The sequence below is a fragment of the Ranitomeya imitator genome, chromosome 1 (assembly GCF_032444005.1).
Source record: "Ranitomeya imitator isolate aRanImi1 chromosome 1, aRanImi1.pri, whole genome shotgun sequence".
Taxonomy (NCBI): domain Eukaryota; kingdom Metazoa; phylum Chordata; class Amphibia; order Anura; family Dendrobatidae; genus Ranitomeya; species Ranitomeya imitator.
Genome location: NC_091282.1, coordinates 1,162,444,096 through 1,162,459,929, shown reverse-complemented (window position 1 = coordinate 1,162,459,929; position 15,834 = coordinate 1,162,444,096).

The following is a 15,834-nucleotide window of genomic DNA, read 5'->3' as shown; positions in this document are numbered from 1 at the left end:
TCCCGTTTTCTGAAAGTATCACAGCTTCTAAATGCTTTTTGTAGCCAGCCAAGAGTCTTTCAATTCGTGTTTGAGGGATTTTCATCCATTCTTCCTAGCTCTAGTTCTGTGAGATTCCTGTGTCGTCTTCTAGTGCACTGCTATTTGAGGTCTAGCCATAGACTTTCAATGATGTTCAGATCAGGGGTTTGTGAGGGCCATTGTAAAACCTTCAACTTACGCCTTTTGATGTAGTCTATTGTGGATTTTGACGTGTGTTGTAGGATCATCATCCATTTGTATTTGTAGAAGCCATCATCTTTTCAACTTCAGCTTTTTTACAGATGGTGTTATGTTTGCATCAAGAATTTGTTGAAATTTCCATTCCTATCTATACGTATTACCGTATTTTTCAGACTATAAGACGCACCAGACCATAAGATGCACCCCAAATTTTCAGAAGGAATATAGGGAAAAAGATAATGTGTCAAATGGGGGTCCATCTTACAGTCCAAATTCAGCTTACCGGGAGGGATCGGCACAGATGGAGGAGTGGTCACAGGGGAGCGTGATCACAGGGGTTGTTCGGTGGTCCAGGCTGGTGCAGTAACCTCCACTAAATTCCATCCCAGGCTGGTACGGCGGTGGTGCTCAGGTTCCCGGTGGTTCTGCCGGTATTTTGCGACAGGTTTGACGGTGGTGTGGCAGGGCTCCGCTGGCATTTTGCAACAGGTGCAGCGGTGATGCTCTGTGCTGCGGCGGACACCCCCGCAGATCCATTGCTGCGATGCGGTGGCCTCCGGGAAAATGGCCGCAGAGGGCGGTGCATGTTCAGATTGAGATCTCGGCAACGAGATCTTGGTGCCGAGATCTGGTGGCCATTTTCCCGGAGGCCACTGCATCGCAGCAATGGATCTGCGGGGGCCTCCATGCTTTCAGAAAATGCTGATAGAGCCTCCCGCACCACCGCCGCACCACAGAGCACCACCGCCACACCACAGAGCACGACCGCTGCACCAGCCTGGGAAGGGAGGCTGCATCGTCCTGCAGCGTCAGACCCAGACCGCCACCATAGTATTTTGTAAGTATTTTCCGACTATAAGACGCACCCCCATTTTCCCCTAAAATGTTTTGGGGAAATAGTGCGTCTTATAGTCCGAAAAATACAGTATATGTTCCTCTTGTCATTTGTCTGCAGCACAACCCCAAAGCATGATTGATCCCTCTGCATGATTAATCACTGAAGTTTGGCTTGGTCTTCCAGACCTTATCTTGACCTCCGCTGTTCCTGTTATCTGCCATTTGTTAAATACATTTCAAACTGAGGAAAGGGAAACTTTAAAATGTTTTGCTATCTTCCTGCAGCCTTCTCCTGTTTTGTGGGCCTCCATCATTTTCATTTTCAGAGTGCTAGGCAACTGATTAGAAAAAGCCATGGCTGCAGTTTTTTGGCACAAGATTAGAGGAGGCTGTGAAATTTGCATTACCTTGCCTGTCCTGACGATGATAATAAACAAGCCATAACCCTAACAGGCTAATTAAAGGGAACCTGTCAGCAGATTTTGCTGCTATAAGATGCGTCCTTTCAGGGCTTATCCACAGCATTCTATAAAGCTGTAGATAAGCCCCTGAGCCGACCTGCAAGTGAAGAAAATAAGTTATATTATACTCACCAAGGGGGGCGGTCCTGTGTGGTCCAATCTGATGGGTGTCATAAGTCCGGGTCTGGCGCCTCCCATCTTCTTGCGATGCCGCCCTCCGGCTTCTTCATCGCTCCCCGGCATCGCGCTCCTGCGCAGGCGTACTTCTCTGCCCTCAAAAGGGCAGAGAAGTATGCCTGCGCAGGAGCGTGATGCCGGGGTGGAATGAAGAAGCAGGAGGGCGGCATCGCAAGAAGATGGAAGGCACCGGACCCATCGGACCGGACCGCACAGGACCGCCCCCCGATGAGTATAATAAAACTTATTTTTCTTCACTTGCAGGTCGGACTGGGGGCTTATCTACAGCATTATAGAATGCTGTAGATAAGCCCTGAAAGGCGGAGGCTGCATCTTATAGTGGAAAAATTTGCTGACAGTTTCCCTTTAAGGTCTGAAACCTTGGCCAAAGTTATTTGAGCACACAAATCTCCAAGGGTGCCCAAACTTTAGCATCAGCCCATTTTCCTTTTTGGAATTTTTAAAATTTAAAAAATGACAATATACAGTATATATTTCTTGCTTAAAATACAAAGTAAATATGTCATCTTTAACTTTAGCTGTTTTAGAGACCATTTCATCTTCATCTTACTTAGCTGCTCACGCTAACAGTAATTTTAACAAGTGGTGTCAAAACTTTTACATGCTACAGTCTAAAAATTATTTCTACAGGAAGGGGAATATAATTTAAAATGTTTAATGGTTCTTTGTGGTGGACGGTGGTAAAAAAAATAAAAAATTAAAAAAATAGATATGTATTTCCTTTTTTTTTAAGGAATAAAAAAAATTACATAAAAATGATGGAAGACCAAACCAGAAAAAACAAGGATCCCTAAAAAATAACTTTTAATCACAACAATTAAAAAGACTCTATTTTTTTAAAATACAATAACAAAAGTATATAATGTACCTAGAGAACCCTATAACGCACTACCATGAATCCTGCCTATCAGTGGAGGTTGGCACCCTAATTTACCGCCCCCACTCCTCGACGGCTCACCCTTTTCAATCCCTAGCTGAACCTGCAATAGAGGAAAACTGGTGAGCCCTAAAGTACAATCCTATACTAATAACTGCCTGACAGTGGAGGTAGACACCCTAATTTACTGCGGTAGGCGCCCCCACTCCTCGGCGGCTGACCCTAGGGTCCCTTACAATCCCTACAGTAGGAATAGACAAAAGATAATGTCCCAAATACACCTCCGATACCCGTGAATTACCGACCCCTGTTTTGCGATCGCCGGTAATTAACTGTTTACCGGCGACCGCAAAAAAAAAAAAAGTAAAGTGTAATTCTCTGTCCTCTGATGTGATCGCACATCAGAGGACAGAGAAATAGGGGGATTCGGGGACCCTAGCATACTCACCTAGGTCCCTGGATCCTCTTGCTGCTCCTCCTGGCCGCCGGCAGCAGAACATGGCGGACGCATGCCCAGTGCGCCCGCCATCTGTCTCCATCTGCCGGCCGGCAGGAGAACAGCAGTTGGGGCTAAAATTAGGGTTAGGGGTAGGGTTAGGGTTAGGGGTAGGGTTAGGGGTAGGGGTAGGGGTAGGGTTAGGGTTAGGGTTAGGAGTAGGGGTAGGGTTAGGGGTAGGGTTAGGGGTAGGGTTAGGGGTAGGGTTAGGTTAGGGGTAGGGTTAGGGGTAGGGTTAGGGGTAGGGTTAGGTTAGGGGTAGGGTTAGGGTTAGGTTAGGGTTAGGTTAGGGGTAGGGTTAGGGGTAGGGTTAGGGGTAGGGTTAGGTTAGGGTTAGGGGTAGGGTTAGGGGTAGGGTTAGGTTAGGGCTAGGGTTGGGGCTAAATTTAGGGTTAGGGTTGGGGCTAAATTTAGGGTTAGGGTTGGGGCTAAATTTAGGGTTAGGGTTGGGGCTAAACTTAGGGTTAGGCTTCTTTCACACTTACGTCGGTACGGGGCCGTCGCAATGCGTCGGCCCGACATACCGACGCACGTTGTGAAAATTGTGCACAACGTGGGCAGCAGCTGTAGTTTTTCAACACATCCGCTGCCCAATCTATGTCCTGGGGAGGAGGGGGCGGAGTTACGGCCACGCATGCGCGGTCAGAAATGGCGGATGCGACGTACAAAAAAACGTTTCATTGAACTTTTTTTGTGCCGACGCTCCGCCAAAACACAACTGATCCAGTGCACGACGGACATCGTGTGGCCATCCGTCACGATCCGTCGGCAATACAAGTCTATGGGCAAAAAACGCATCCTGCGAGCACATTTGCAGGATCCGTTTCTTGTCCAAAAAGACGGATTGCGACGGAATGCCAAACGACGCAAGTGTGAAAGTAGCCCTAGGGCTAGGGTTAGGGTTGGGGCTAAAGTTAGGGCTAGGGTTGGGGCTAAAGTTAGGGTTAGAGCTGGGATTAGGGTTAGGGTTTGGATTAGGGTTGGTATTAGGGTTAGGGTTGGCATTAGGGTTACGCTTTGGATTAGGGTTAGGTTTGGGATTAGGGTTAAGGTTAGGGTTGTGATTAGGGGTGTATTGGGATTAGGGTTAGGTTTGAGGTTAGGGTTGAGATTAGGATTAGGGGTGTGTTGGATTTAGGGTTTTGATTAGGGTTATGGTTAGGGTTGACATTAGGGTTGTTTTGGGGTAAGGGTTGTGATTATGGTTAGGGTTAGTGATTAGGATTATAGATGAGGTTGGGATTAGGGTTAGGGGTGTGTTGGGGTTAGGGTTGGAGCTAGAATTGGGGGGTTTCCACTGTTTAGGTACATCAGGGGGTCTCCAAACACGACAGCCAATTTTGCGCTCAAAAAGTCAAATGGTGCTCCCTCCCTTCTGAGCTCTGCCGTGCGCCCAAACAGTGGGTTACCCCCACATATGGGGCATCAGCGTACTCGGGATAAATTGGACAACAACTTCTGGGGTCCAATTTCTCTTGTTACCCTTGTGAAAATAAAAACTTGGGGGCTACAAAATCTTTTTTGTGAAAAAAAAAATATTTTTTATTTTCACGACTCTGCATTCTAAACTTCTGTGAAGCACTTGGGCATTCAAAGTTCTCACCACACATCTAGATAAGTTCCTTGGGGGGTCTAGTTTCCAAAATGGGGTCACTTGTGGGGGGTTACTACAGTTTAGGTACATCAGGGGCTCTGCAATCGCAACATAATGCCCACAGACCATTCTATCAAAGTCTGCATTCCAAAAAGGCGCTCCTTCCCTTCCGAGCTCTGCCGTGCGCCCAAACAGTGGTTTACCCCCACATATGGCGCATCAGCGTACTCGGGATAAATTGGACAACAACTATTGCAGTCCAATTTCTCCTGTTACCCTTGTGAAAATAAAAACTTGGGGGCTACAATATCTTTTTTGTGGAAAAAAAATATTTTTTATTTTCACGACTCTGCATTCTAAACTTCTGTGAAGCACTTGGGCATTCAAAGTTCTCACCACACATCTAGATAAGTTCCTTGGGGGGTCTAGTTTCCAAAATGGGGTCACTTGTGGAGGGTTTCTACTGGTTAGGTACATCAGGGGCTCTGCAAACGCAACATAATACCCGCAGACCATTCTATCAAAGTCTCCATTCCAAAACGGCGCTCCTTCCTTCCGAGCTCTGCCGTGCGCCCAAACAGTGGTTTACCCCCACATATAGGGTACCAGCATACTCAGGACAAATTGGACAACAACTTTTTCGGTCCAATTTCTCTTGTTACCCTTGTGAAAATAAAAATTTGGTGGCTAAAAAATCTTTTTTGTGAAAAAAAAAAATATTTTTTTATTTTCACGGCTCTGCATTATAAACTTCTGTGAAGCACTTGGGCATTCAAGGTTCTCACCACACATCTAGATAAGTTCCATGGGGGGTCTAGTTTCCAAAATGGGGTCACTTGTGGGGGATTTCTACTGTTTAGGCACATCAGGGGCTCTCCAAACGCGACATGGCGTCCGATCTCAATTCCAGCCAATTCTATATTGAAAAAGTAAAACGGCGCTCCTTCACTTCCAAGCTCTGCGGTGCACCCAAACAGTGGTTTACCCCAACATATTGGGTATCGACGTACTCAGGAGAAATTGCACAACAACTTTAGTGGTCTAATTTCTCCTGTTACCCTTGTGAAAATAAAAATTTGTGGGCAAAAAGATCATTTTTGTAGAAAAAATGCAATTTTTTTTTTTCACGGCTCTACGTTATAAACTTCTGTGACGCACATGGGGGTTCAAAGTGCTCGCCACACATCTATATTAGTTCCTTAAGGGGTCTAGTTTCCAAAATGGTGTCACTTGTGGGGGGTTTCTACTGTTTAGGCACATCAGGGGCTCTCCAAACGCGACATGGCGTCCAATCTCAATTCCAGCCAATTCTACATTGAAAAAGTAAAACGGCACTCCTTCTCTTCCAAGCTCTGCGGTGCGCCCTAACAGTTGTTTACCCCCACATATTGGGTATCAGCGTACTCAGGAGAAATTGCACAACAACTTTTGTGGTCTAATTTCTCCTGTTACCCTTGTGAAAATAAGAATTTGTGGGCGAAAAGATCATTTTTGTGTAATCAAAAGCGATTTTTTATTTTCACGGCTCTACGTTATAAACTTCTGTGAAGCACTTGGGGGTTCAAAGTGCTCACCACACATCTAGATAAGTTCCTTAAGGGGTCTAGTTTCCAAAATGGTGTCACTTGTGGGGGGTTTCCACTGTTTAGGTACATCAGGGGCTCTATAAATGTTACATGGTGTACGATCTCAATTCCAGCCAATTCTGCATTGAAAAAGTCAAACGGCGCTCCTTCACTTCTAAGTTCTGCGGTGCGCCCTAACAGTGGTTTACCCCCACATATGGGGTATTGGCGTATTCAGGAGAAATTGCATAACAAAATTTATGGTTACATTTCTGTTTTTACACTTGTGAAAATAAAAAAAATGGTTCTGAATTAAGATGTTTGCAAAAAAAAGTTAAATGTTCATTTTTTCCTTCCACAATGTTTCAGTTCCTGTGAAGCACGTAAAGGGTTAATAAACTTCTTGAATGTGGTTTTGAGAACCTTGAGGGGTGTAGTTTTTAGAATGGTGTCACACTTCATTATTTTCTATCATATAGACCCCTCAAAATGACTTCAAATGTGATGTGGTCCCTAAAAAAAATGGTGTTGTAAAAATGAGAAATTGCTGGTCAACTTTTAACCCATATAACTCCCTAACAAAAAAAAATTTTGTTTCCAAAATTGTGCTGATGTAAAGTAGACATGTGGGAAATGTTATTTATTAACTATTTTTCATGACATATCTCTCTGATTTAAGGGCATAAAAATACAAAGTTTGAAAATTGCAAAATTTTAAAAATTTTCGCCATATTTCCGTTTTTTTCATAAATAATCGCAAGTAATATCGAAGAAATGTTACCACTAACATGAAGTACAATATGTCACGAAAAAACAATCTCAGAATCAGCGGGATCCGTTGAAGCGTTCTAGAGTTATAACCTCATAAAGTGACAGTGGTCAGAATTGCAAAAATTGGCCTGGTCATTAAGTACCAAATTGGCTCTGTCACTAAGGGGTTAAAAAAAATAGAGTCTTTTTAAATTGTTGTGATTAAAAGTTATTTTTTAGGGATCCTTGTTTTTCTGGTTTGGTCTTCTATTGCTCTAGGGTTCCAATCTATGTTTTTGGTTTTACCTACACAAAAATGATGCCCATGAAACATGAAAAAAGAGGCAAAAACTATTTGAATATCCTAAGGAAAAAACTTTTTAGAGCCATTAAAAGAGCATGTATGGAAAAATGTTAGCCAAATGCAGTTTGTAATTCTTGGCAGGTTGCAGTTTTTAAAATGGGGTCTTTTTGGAGGGGTTTCATAGTTGCTTCAAAAGTACAGTGGGGGAAAAAAGTATTTGATCCCTTGCTGATTTTGTAAGTTTGCCCACTGACAAAGACATGAACAGTGTATAATTTTAAGTGTAGGTTAATTTTAACATTGAGAGACAGAATATCAAAAATAAAATCCAGAAAATCACATTGTATAAATTAAATACATTTGCATTTTGCAGTGAGAAATATGTATTTGATCCCCTAGCAACCATTAAGAGTTGTGGCTCCTACAGACTAGTTAGACGCTCCTAATCAACTCCTTACTGTCACGCACGCGCCCAGACTGGTTGGCGCGGGCATACGGGGGTGTGGCCCCACTGGACCACAGACCAAACTTCCCTGGAAGGGGCGTAACTAAGTAGCTTCCTAGGTGTTCGCTGGAGCCTCTGATGGTGAGGTCAGACTTGTGCAATAGGAAGCTACCAGGTGCCATTCCAGGGTGATGTCTGGCTGTGGCTGCTGATCCCACTAAGGAACGGAGCAGGCACGGCTGGCATTCTGGCTGACAGGCGGGCACGGCTGGGACACAAGCAGGCAGACGGGTACAACAGAGACACTGGAGGGCAGGCGGACACGGCTGGCTCTCTGGTAGGCAGGCGGGTATGGCTGGAACATAGGAAGAACCGGTAGGGACCGGTCTGCAGGCAGGTATGTGAAACAGGTGGGAACCTGTTCAGACAGGAGGACTAAGTAACAAGAAGAAGGAGAAGGCAGAGCCAAGAGCGGATATGCTGGAGGCAGAGCCAAGAGTGGAGACGCTGGAGGCGGAGCCAAGAGTGGAGACACTAGAGGCGGAGCCAAGAGCGGAGACGCTAGAGGCGGAGCCAAGAGCAGAGATGCTGGAGGCGGAGCCAAGAGCAGAGATGCTGGAGGCGGAGCCAAGAGCAGATACGCTGGAGGCGGAGCCAAGAGCGGAGACGCTGGAGGCGGAGCCAAGAGCAGAGACGCTGGAGGCGGAACCAAGAGCAGAGACGGAACCAAGTATAGAAACAGGAGGCGGAGCCAGATAGAACTGCAAAGAGCGGAGCCAGATAGAACCGCAAAGAGCGGAGCCACAGAGCAAAGCCAGAGAGTGTGAAGCAAGGTCTGAGTGCAGAGCCGCAAGAGTGCGGAGTGTAAGCAGACTGAGAACACAAGGAAAGACAAAGCAGGGAAGGAAGCCACAGACAAGGAGACCGAGAAAAGACAAAGTACAGACAAGGCAATGGAACAAGACACAGGGACAAAGACGCAGGGACCAGGATATTCTGCCTCCTGGAGGGCGGACTACAAGATCAAGGCAATAGCACAGAGAAAAGCCTCCAGAGACGGAGTAACTCAGAGCAAGGCCAGGCGAACTCAGCAGCTAAACACTAACTGAGCTAACACATTGCACAGGCCCAGACCACAGGGTGGAGCTGCACTATATACAGGAGGCCTCTTGATAATTGGTCAGGAACTGATTAGACAGATGCACCTGATTCCTATAAGAACAAGAGAGTTCAGGCGCCGGCCCCCTATACACATAGCCATGAAGCATGCACAGAGCAGAGACACAGAACATGGAGCTGGCAAGAAACAGAAACCACATCATGGCCTGTAGCAGTGGGTAAGATTGTGTGAGAGATGTGAGGCCATGCTGTGATGCCAGCAGAGTTGTTACAGTACCCCCCCCCCCTTTACGGCCCCTCTTCTTCAAGCCCGCCAGAATAACTTGAAGAAGGATAGGAGCACACATAATCCAGGCCAACATGACATCTTCAGGGTAGAATAAGGCAGGCGGGTCACCAGAAATCTCAGAAGACAAAGTCTCTTTGTGCCCAACAGGGTTAGCCTCCTCAATGGACTGGACCATTTCCTCTGGGTAGACAAGAAGCAGGTACTTGGATGCTACTGGTTTGATATCTTCACCAGCCGGCCACTTAGAAGCCGAAGGAACACTCACAGGATACATCTTCTGCCCGATATCCAGAGACAAATTTTCAGGTAGCAGAGATGTCTTGAAATCTTCACCAGCCGGCCACATGGAAGCCGAAGGAACACTCACAGGATACACCTTCTGCCCGATATCCGGAGACGAACTTTCAGGTAGCTGAAAAGTTCCAGAGTACTGAACACAGGAAAAATCACTGGAGCAGAGGGTGGAGAATAATAACTCCACCGGATCAGGAAAAAACTGAGAGGAGAAAACTTCTGTTTTGGAATCTTCACCAACCGGCCATATGGACGATGAAGGCACCCACATAGGAACCATTTTCTGCCGATTATCCAGAAAAAAACGTCCAAGAGGCGGAGGTATTTCCACGAACAGGTTACAGGTATAGTCATTAGAGTAGTGAGGAGAGATTGTCACCGCTTTCCCATCTTTGGTAACATCAGCACTCCTTGACTCGATGACTAACGGGTTCCTGGTATAGTCACTGGAGACATGTGGAGAGATAATCACCGCTTCCCCATCTTGGGTGACATCAACACACCTTGACTCGACGACTAGCAGACCAGCTGAAGAAGAAGACAACACAGTTGACTGTCCTTGATGCATGGGAACCAGACACCTCTCATGACTGGGTAAATTCAAATGAAGTTTTTTGCAGGAACTCTTGACCAGAGCGGGTGGTAGAGTTCCAGGCTCAGAATGACCCATGGGCATAACAGACAGCATACGGTAGATAAACTTCTTCGTGTATAAGGCTCCAACTTGGAGCTGTAGTTGTCCTTGCAGGACTAGACTGCTCTTGAGTAGGGCTTGACCAACTTCAGACAACGCCCTTACCGGGTTCTGGAGCTGTATGACAGAGACCACACACCGACTCCGAATGGTTGGCGACTTTACCACACCAAAGTTCCCTGAAAACAGAGACACAGTCTTAGATTTTAATGGAGAGGAAGAACTCTCACCTAGGGCAGCCTCTCCTGCTGGTCCAGGGTTTTGGAGTTTTAGATCTACAGGGCAGAGACCGTCAGGATGTTCCTTGCAACTGCAGCGATACCGCGTTCCCCTCTTGCGGCTGGATTTGGGCTGCTGCTTTGCCAGCCCGCTTTTATCAGCCTTCTGGGGTTTTGCTTGGGTAGCTGCTGGGACAGGTAGAGGAACAGGTGGGTCTTGGACGGACTTGGTCAGACGTGACGATTTCTTCACGGGTTTCGCCCGTCTGGACCGCCTCTCAGATCTAGATGGGGAAGACTTCACAGGAGCAGCAGGACGAGGCTTGTCAAAGACTTTACGGAAGGCCGCCAGGAAGGCCCTAAGACTCATGACGATAGGATCCCCTGCTTCCCAGAGGGGACAAATCCATAATAAAGCATCTCCTGCTAGGTAGGACATGATATAGCCCACCTTAATCTGGTCAGAGGGAAAACAAGCTGCATTCTGCAGGATGTAGCGCAAGCACTGTTCCAGGAAGCTTTGGCATTCCTCTGGATTCCCATAGAACCTAGGTGGATCTGCTGGGTTGTGCTCTTCCTCATAGGCTAGAAGTTGATCGTAGAGAGCGTTTGAAGTTATGATTGGGCCCGAGGTCTCCTCAATTGGAACGACACAGGGCGGAACAAATTCTTCAGCTTGCTCATATGGGTAGAGAGAAAGTTCATCATGCTCTGCAAGCGGTAGGACATGGGATACAGCGGAGGCCATGGCCTGTGCAAACTGTCACGCACGCGCCCAGACTGGTTGGCGCGGGCATACGGGGGTGTGGCCCCACTGGACCACAGACCAAACTTCCCTGGAAGGGGCGTAACTAAGTAGCTTCCTAGGTGTTCGCTGGAGCCTCTGATGGTGAGGTCAGACTTGTGCAATAGGAAGCTACCAGGTGCCACTCCAGGGTGATGTCTGGCTGTGGCTGCTGATCCCAGTAAGGAACGGAGCGCGCACGGCTGGCACTCTGGCTGACAGGCGGGCACGGCTGGGACACAGGCAGGCAGACGGGTACAACAGAGACACTGGCGGGCAGGCGGACACGGCTGGCTCTCTGGTAGGCAGGCGGGTACGGCTGGAACATAGGAAGAACCGGTAGGGACCGGTCTGCAGGCAGGTATGTGAAACAGGTGGGAACCTGTTCAGACAGGAGGACTTAGTAACAAGAAGAAGGAGAAGGCAGAGCCAAGAGCGGAGATGCTGGAGGCGGAGCCAAGAGCGGAGATGCTGGAGGCGGAGCCAAGAGCGGAGACGCTGGAGGCGGAGCCAAGAGCAGAGACGCTGGAGGCGGAGCCAAGAGCAGAGACGCTGGAGGCGGAGCCAAGAGCAGAGACACTGGAGGCGGAGCCAAGAGCGGAGACGCTAGAGGCGGAGCCAAGAGCAGAGATGCTGGAGGCGGAGCCAAGAGCAGAGACACTGGAGGTGGAGCCAAGAGCAGATACGCTGGAGGCGGAGCCAAGAGCGGAGACGCTGGAGGCAGAGCCAAGAGCGGAGACGCTGGAGGCGGAACCAAGAGCAGAGATGGAACCAAGTGTAGAAACAGGAGGTGGAGCCAGATAGAACCGCAAAGAGCGGAGCCAGATAGAACCGCAAAGAGCGGAGCCACAGAGCAAAGCCAGAGAGTGCGAAGCAAGGTCTGAGTGCAGAGCCGCAAGAGTGCGGAGTGTAAGCAGACTGAGAACACAAGGAAAGACAAAGCAGGGAAGGAAGCCACAGACAAGGAGACCGAGAAAAGACAAAGTACAGACAAGGCAATGGAACAAGACACAGGGACAAAGACGCAGGGACCAGGATATTCTGCCTCCTGGAGGGCGGACTACAAGATCAAGGCAATAGCACAGAGAAAAGCCTCCAGAGAGGGAGTAACTCAGAGCAAGGCCAGGCAAACTCAGCAGCTAAACACTAACTGAGCTAACACATTGCACAGGCCCAGACCACAGGGTGGAGCTGCACTATATACAGGAGGCCTCTTGATAATTGGTCAGGAACTGATTAGACAGATGCACCTGATTCCTATAAGAACCAGAGAGTTCAGGCGCCGGCCCCCTATACACATAGCCATGAGGCTTGCACAGAGCAGAGACACAGAACATGGAGCTGGCAAGAAACAGAAACCACATCATGGCCTGGAGCAGTGGGTAAGATTGTGTGAGAGATGTGAGGCCATGCTGTGATGCCAGCAGAGTTGTTACACTTACTTGCATGAAAGACAGCTGTCTTACATAGTCACCTTTCTAAAAGACTTCTGTTCATAGACTCAATTAATCAGTAAGTCCAAAGAGCTTTATAAGGATGTAAGGGACAAGATTATAGATGTGCGCAAAGCTAGAATGGGCTACAAAACCATAAGTAAGATCAGACCTGGGCAAGATGCGGCCCGCGGGCCGCATCCGGCCCGCCTGATGGTTTTAAACGGCCCGCCAGCTAGCTGTCACTTCTGACAGCCGCCCCCGGCACCGCTCGGCCAGCTGCTTCTGAGGCGGACCGCTGGTGGCTGGAGTGAAAGCTAACTACCACATGCTCCCATGACAGTTTATACAGCTGAGCATGTCTGTGCTCGGACACTGTGTGCAGACGGCTGCAGGCAGCACATGTGACCACACAGCTAGCGGGTGTGAGGATGCGGCACGCTGACACTGCGCGGCATGCACGGTGCCCGCCAGGATGCAGCGTGTGAGGATGAGTGCGGGGATGAGCTCAGCTTCCACTTCCGGGGGAAGACACAGCAGCCGGAGCCGTAGTACTGGCAGTGGCAGCAGCGGATCGCATGGGTGAAGGGAAGCAGCCCGTGTCCTGTCTGTGTAGTCCAGGCTGCACTGCAGCTGCTCCGGTAAGGCTCCTGCTCACACGTGGGGCGGGGGGTGTACGGGTGCCATCACTGTGTGGTCATAGAAGACTTATATGCGGGCTCCCCTCCCCCAGGCGCCAATGTCACATGCGGCCACATTCCGTGCAGGTCCCGCTGCCGCAGATGTTGGCACCTGCAATGGTGGCAGCAGGACGTGCAGAGCTCCTTGTATGCCCCCTGCTCCCGCCGCGCTGCTATCTTGTCCTTTGTGGTCCCCTTCAATGCTGGGGCACGCTTCTCACCCCTCGTAGGTTCATGCCGGGGAGTCCATTCTTTTTGGAATAATAGAATGCAGTGTCCTGTGGTGACAACTACTCCTCTCAGCACGTGTGGGGCGTGCTGGGAGTAGTAGTGCACTAGACATGATTGAAGACCACTGAAATGCTGAGTAATGGTTACACGAGTATTTGGGGGTCAGATGTGATTCATTGCTTTGCAGGAAAAGTACATGTTTGGTGCGCAGGTAAATGGTGTGTAGCAGTGTCCTTGTTCCTGCTGACATCTCACAGATGTTTATTCTCCGTCGCCCTCTTATGACTGGACGTAAATCTGTCCTTCTGATTTATATTCCCTGGATCCAATCTGACCTCGGCCAGTCTCCCACAGTAAGGCTGTCATTGAGACATTATCCATTGGTTTCACTCATCCTTCACCTATGGTCATCCCATCAGATCTGGTATCAGAACTCTGCGTCGTGTCAAAGGGCTCTCCTCCACCAATCAGTGCTCCGCTGAGGCTCTGTCACGTATGTTTTCTCATCCAAGAAAATTGGGTCAATTATGCAAATCACAACATGATCATAGTGTGCTCCGATTCTCTCAAAATGAGTTAATTATATTAGTCCGGCCCTCTAAAACCATCCATATTTCTCATGCGGCCCCATGGCAAAATTAATTGCCCACCCATGAGTAAGATGCTGGGTGAGAAGGAGACAACCGTTGGTGCAATAGTAAGAAAATGGAAGAAATATAAAATGACTGTCAATTGACATTGATCTGGGGCACCATGCAATATCTCACCTCGTGGGGTATCTTTGATCAAGGGGAAGGTGAGAGATCAGTCTAAAACTACATGAGAGGAACTTGATAATTATCTCAAGGCAGTTGGGACCACAGTCACCAAGAAAACCATTGATAACACATTACACCGTAAAGGTTTAAAAGCCTGCAGTGCCTGCAAGTTCCCCTGCTCAAGAAGGCTCATGTGCAGGCCCGTCTGAAGTTTGCCAATGAACACCTGGATGTTTCTGTGAGTGATTAGGAGAAGGTGCTGTGGTCAGATGAGACAAAACTTGAGGTCCTTTACATTAATTCAACTCGCCATGTTTGGAGGAAGAGAAATGCTGCCTATGACCCAAAGAAGCCCTCAAAAAGAAACACATTAAGGTCATGGAGTGGCCTAGCCAATCTCTAGAACTTAATCCCATAGAAAACTTATGGAGGGAGTTGAAGCTCCAAGTTGCCAAGCAACAGCCTCCAAGCCTTAATGATTTAGAGATGATCTGCAAAGAGGAGTGGACCAAAATTCCTTCTGACAGGTGCCCAAACCTCATCATCAACTACAGAAAACGTCTGACTGCTGTGCTTGCCAACAAGCGTTTGGGCACCGTGTATTAAGTCTTGTATACCAGAGGGATCAATTACTTCTCACTGCAAAATTCCAATAAATTTACAGTGGGTAAAAAAAGTATTTAGTCAGCCACCAATTGTGCAAGTTCTCCCACTTAAAAAGATGAGAGAGGCCTGTAATTGACATCATAGGTGGACCACAACTATGAGAGTCAAGATGAGAAAACAAATCCAGAAAATCACATTGTCTGATTTGGCAAGATTTATTTTCCAAATTATGGTGGAAAATAAGTATTTGGTCACTAACAAAAGTTCATCTCAATATTTTGTTATATATCCTTTATTGGCAATGACAGTGGTCAAACGTTTTCTGTAAGTCTTCACAAGGATCTCACACACTGTTGGTGGTATGTTGGCCAATTCCTCCATGCAGATCTCCTCTAGAACAGTGATGTTTTGGGCACGTCGCTGGGCAACACGGACTCTCAACTCCCTCCAAAGGTTTTCTATGGGGTTGAAATCTGGTGACTGGCTAGGCCACTCCAGGACATTCATATTCTTCTTACAAAGCCACTCCTTCTTTACCCTGGTGGTGTGCTTGGGATCATTATCATTCTGAAAGACCCATCCACATTTCATCTTCAATGCCCTTGCTGATGGAAGGAGGTTTGCACTCAAAATCTCACGATACATGGCCCCATGCATTCTTTCATGTACACAGATCAGTTGCCTTGGTCCCTTTGCAGAGAAACAGCCCCAAAGCATGATGTTGCCACCCCCATGCTTCACAGTAGGAATGGTGTTCTTTGGATGCAGCTCAGCATTCTGTCTCCTCCAAACACAATGAGTTTTATTTCTACCGAACAGTTCTACTTTGGTTTCATCAGACCATATGACATTCTCCCAATACTCTTCTGAATAATCCAAATGCTCTGTAGCAAACTTCAGACAAGCCTGGACATGTACTGGCTTAAGCAGGGGGACAAGTCTGGCACTGCAGGATCTGAGTACCTGGCGGTGTAGTGTG